Consider the following 5,473-nt stretch of genomic DNA (forward strand, 5'->3'; position numbering starts at 1 on the left):
AAAAATAGGTATGGATTTACACACACAGAAGGAGAGAGGAGAGGAGGGGATGAGGGAGGAGTGGAGGAGGGAGGAGGGAGGCGGGAGGCGGTAGGCTGCTACAGCCTGATCACTATTTTCCCTCCCCAGCTCCTCCTTGAAAGCTTCTGGTGTCAGTTTACTTCTAACATGCAAATAAGTTTTAAAGCTGCAGTTTCTCAGCACAGGCGCGGGATACAGGGAGACAGGGAGGTAGGGACGCAGGGAGCAGGGCAACAGGGAGGCAGGGAAGCAAGGAGGCAGACAGGCAGGCAGGGAGCAGGGAGGCAGGCAGCAGGGAGGCAGGCAGGGATGGAGGCAGGGAGGCAGGCAGCAGTGATATGCTGGCTTAAATACAAACAGTGCTTCTCAACCAGCAACCCTGAACTGCATGGAGGCTGTGGAACAAATATGTGCACCCACTGTCCAACATGCAGCTGCAACTTGTAGCTTATATAACTCTGAATGGAGAATGCATATAAGCAAAAGCTGTCATAACAAGGGTATTAACTGTTTGGATAACATGGGGATTGTTGAGGTCCATGCTGAAGGTCAAGGTTTGAGGAATCGGACAACTAGAAGTCTTCTCAATGTCTGGCTTTGAGCTTTGGGAGGACTCCCAGGGCACAGCTACTGAAATAGTGCAAGATAACCAGCAGATTAGTTTGCGAGTCCTATGGTGGTTGTAAGCAAAATCTCTGGGGACTAGGAGGTGCAGAGGTTAGGTGCGCTAACTGTTCTGCTGTGGTAGGGTTGGGCTCGAATCCAGTTTGAGAAATATACACAATGCATTTGGTGTTCTCAGCTCAGTCCTTAGTAGATAATTCAACACACAGGTTGCTTAAGAGGATTTGTCTAGTCAGGGTGACATAGCCCCATTAAACTTCAAGCATGCCTTTTTCCATTTCACAAAGGTGACACCCTCGCTTTCCCCTTGGAATATATTGAGATCTTCATCATTCTTTCAACAGACTTTTTGCAACAATACCGTTTACTCCTGCAGATCTGAATAGCATGCGTTCATGTGGAATCAAAGCAATAACCTGAAAGATGAAATGATTCTCCCTACAATACTCTATCTGTAAACATGAATAGGGTTTAATGTATGTATTGAATATTTGCACAAAGGGACTTGTGATCCCTGTGTCCTGTGCAAGCCCATTGTTAACCTTGCATTCCGGATTGAACCACAGAATCCTGCAGCACTTGATTGAAGCTCATTTTGGTTTCCACAAATATATTTACTCTTTCACTCTAAAATAGAAACAAGACTGCAAACACAGTGTGTACATAAAGAGAGAACAGGAAAATCTCGAGCAGAGGCTACTAATATGCAAAGCAATACATTGGAGAAAGAATGGGAGGCTAATTCAAGTACAATGGCATGTTTTATGTGGTTGAGAATCAAAGGACTTTTACACAGTTTCCTAAATGCTTTTAAAATGAAGTTACAATACTTAACATTTCATCTTCTATTTATAACTGCAAACACAAGATCACATTTGCCTACGTGTACAAGGGAATTCTGAAATTACAGTAAGAAATACCATATGGAACAAACATGTTCATCAGCTGTACTGAGAGAGATATTTGAGCACTTTGTAGATGCCACACGGATCCTTTTAAAAAAGGATGTGATGGCCAAAACAGAAAATGATATACAAGATCATAAAAAAAAACAGAACAATTCTAAACAAGTTGCAACTGCCCTTTCTACATTGCCTTTTATTAGAGAGCAGAAAGGTGACAAGAAATATTGCTCCAGATGGCAGTGCTATCCTGTACTCTGCAGGTCAATCCAACGAAACACATATTAAATCTGTTCTGTCCCTCACAGCTGCTTCCTTGCTCTACTGTCTGTAGCATTGAGCTCAATGCCAAGTCCTTGACCCTACACCGTGGGCTGCTGCGTGACACTAAAACTCACTTTTATTCAGAGTCTTTCTGGAGGCCTACACACACCCACACATACACACATACCAAAAACTGTGAAAAGGGTCTGTGTATTGATAATACTGTACAGAACGTCATTGACTCAAGGTTGGGATACAATCAAAGAAGTGCGAAAAGACGTCATAAAAAAATTCTCTTGCAATCCAGGCATCTATTGTGCTGGAGGATATGGAAGACAGGGAGTGGGAGGGAACAGCTGCCTGGAAAAAAGAGACATCGATGAGAATTGTATCTCTCCAAAAAATGAAAAGGCCAGCGACGTAAGGAGGATAAATGCTCTATGTGAAGAAAGGAAGGGAGGAAATGAAGGTTATGAAACAGGATGATAGCAAGGAAAGTTTGCAGGTAAAGTTTACACAGCCGTTTCCAGCAACACTTTACATTAAGTGTCTCTAATTACTGTGTATTTACATAGTTGTTACTTAGTAAATACATGTGCACTTACACATGATTACAATGTTAATATGCATAGTTACAATGTACTTAACGTGTACATCTTTTTGCACCATATATGTAAGTACACAGTTGTATCAGAAAAGGGTTAGGGTTAGAGTTAGGGTAAGTCTGGGCACACTTATAAGTTAACAGCAAAATCTTAGAAATCCACCGTACCCTGCTATCAGGGTCGGATGTTCAGAAGTGACTTGTCTTTCTCATTCATCTCCTTGTAGTAGAGTCACCATAACCATAGACTAGAGCAACTGAATGCTCTGCCTCATGCACTCTACAACACACTTGGTTGGTCTAGCTTTTGTGATATCTCTATGGTACTAGGAAACAGGGAAATAATCAGGAAAGGCAGCTTCAACTGAACGTAGCGCTTCCAAGTCGGTCTGATTGGCTCACAAATTGAAAAGAAAACAGAATAATGACCTCTGTGCAGGCTCCCAAAACGTGTGTGTGTGTGTGTCTTGTTATTGGATGATAATAAACGATTAAGACCATGGCAGCAGTTAAGGGGTTAAACCCGCAGTTGTGAGCGGCAGTTTACCACTGACTTTCCGAATGTCTGCAAACAGACTCGTCTTTATCTCAGATCTGGCACGCATGAACCCAGCAAATCCGAAGCAGATGTCCATCCCAGTACCTGCATTTTGTAATTTTGAAAATATGCAGCGTTGAAAATGCACTATTCCTACCCCACACTCGCACAGTCGTTTGCAATGAAGACCAAACTTTGCCAGCCAGGAAAAAAAATTACATTTTTGTTTCCGTGCAAATGTATATGTGTTGGTTAGGGCTATATAAACTTGAGAAATGGTCAAGGATGCAGTAGGACCCAGCAGGTTGATTCCTCCCAGCCAAGGTAACGACTTGAAGACCACATTGGATTGCTGCAAATGGGGCATACTAAATATCTTGCTATCCCTGATTAGATAATTGTCCGTTGTTCACAATCGGTTTTTAATAAGATTTTAACACGCAAGTGCGTTGGTACTCCAAATGCTATGCCTTACGACCAATGAAAAACACATGCATGGGTTTTTTTTTGTAGATGACTGCCAGGACTGGTATGACACTGAATGTCAAGACTGCAAGAACCCACTTGTGGGGTAGAAAGAAAAAGACATGCCCCACCTTGTGACACTGCCGTTGTTAAATACAGCATTTAAAATACCTCCCCTTGGCCCTGGCTCCTGGTCAAGTTGAGTTTTACTTGAGTTTTTATGATGGCCCTTTAAAGGTTTAGTGTCAGGATTGTAGGCGACTATTCCGTGCTGGGTAAGATGATGAACTGCAATGAAACTAAACCTTCTTGTAAAACCCATTCGAACACTGGGGTAGTTTTCAACAAGAGGTGCACGCACGCAAGCCAAGGGACTGTAACATGAGAATAACCTTGTGCCATATCGCATTGTACCCAACCCAATACATCTTCTCCCATGGAAGTCTAAGAGCCCATAAGTGCAAAAAGGCAATTTCCTGGGAAGTCTAGAATAATTACTAAGAGTATACATTTGGCAGGAACAATTTACATGAAGGAGCAGCCAGATTATTCTGGGGGGTGGTTTCTTCCTATAAAACAATGCAATTGACTTCACACTTGATTCAAAATTGAAGACAAAATCTTTGAACTATTATGGCATCTGGTCTATTCTCTGACGTTAATCTCCCTTAAATTCTTGGTGGGGCTGCTCTAAGCCTCTTACGTAGCCAAAGTAATGGAAACAAACAGTGTAGTTGTGTTTCGTAGAGAACGAAACCTGGTCTTAATCACAGCATTTTAAAACTGCATTAATAAAAAAAAGCTTTTGTGTGTATGTTAAGAAGAAATTACTGAGGCAAGCCGGCAACGGGCATTAGAAAAGGTTACAAATAATACATCTTAATGCAAACAAGAAACAAATCTGCTTGCACAATTAAATGGTATCCTTTTGTCCCACTCAGAACCCTTAATCACTAAATATCTCGGTATCCCTGAATAGTTAACGACCTCCTCTTTAAATAGAGGCAAAAGATTTTAATGATCACGCCATCTCATGAAGTAGTCATCGCCATCGGGGTACAAGCGCAGCATTGTTGGATGGGCTTAATTTGCAATGACGCTTACATCATTCATTCGTCCATCCAGAGAAATCAAGGGCCCCGGGGTATATCAGGAGGGCATGCCAAATCCAACTGGGCAGCCAGCTAGCCAGGCAGTGTGTATATTTGTAATGGAATTCCAAGTATTTTTATTTATTTTTTTTCTATGGGAGTGGTGTTCGTCATTTATAAATAATGGAAGAAACAAAAAAGCTGAAGCTGTTTTGCTTCGATAATAAGAATCTTTTAGAGGAAAGAAACGAAGCCAAAAGATAATTCAAAACAGAAAACAACAGCAGCCGCGAGAAGGGAAAAAAAAGTCTTTATATTGGACATGGTCGGTGTTAAACCACCACTGCAAGGGTCTGGAAGCAAAACCGGCAACCCAGAGTTTTATTTCACTGGCATCTTGTGAGAAACATATAACAATTAACAGGTAATCCTACAAACAGACTGGCACGTAGGCTAACAGGTGCATTTCAGAAACACAAATTCCATTTGGTTGTTTTATGGTCGTAAATAATATTTTAATACAAGCGTTTTCAATGCTTTAACGCCTATGGGTCAAAGGTTCTAGTGTTACCAGGACGGTATATTTTTGATATTATTACTAATAGCGCTCGTGTTTTGTTTTTTGTGTTTTGACCGCTCAAGGATGCAGTGTGAGTCTGTAAAATTGTGTCTTTATTTTGCTATTTGTAGGTTGAAAAAAATCAGAAGATAAAACCAGACAATGGCAATGGTTCAGGGATAAGGGGCAATTGTAGAACGAGGGTAGATTTAACGGTACAATCCATCAGTAGAATGGCTCCGCAGTAGTACATTTCCTAGTTTGACACATTGTATTTGGACTATTGTGCGCTGTTGGTTCCAAATCCATTGTTGCTGCCATTGGTGGGAGTGATGTGGTTTGTCAATGGTTCTGCTAGGTTTTCTTCATGGTAATTTACCATGGTATTATAATGGGATCCCACTG

Source organism: Acipenser ruthenus, chromosome 49 (genome assembly GCF_902713425.1).
Source record: "Acipenser ruthenus chromosome 49, fAciRut3.2 maternal haplotype, whole genome shotgun sequence".
In the NCBI taxonomy this organism is placed as follows: domain Eukaryota; kingdom Metazoa; phylum Chordata; class Actinopteri; order Acipenseriformes; family Acipenseridae; genus Acipenser; species Acipenser ruthenus.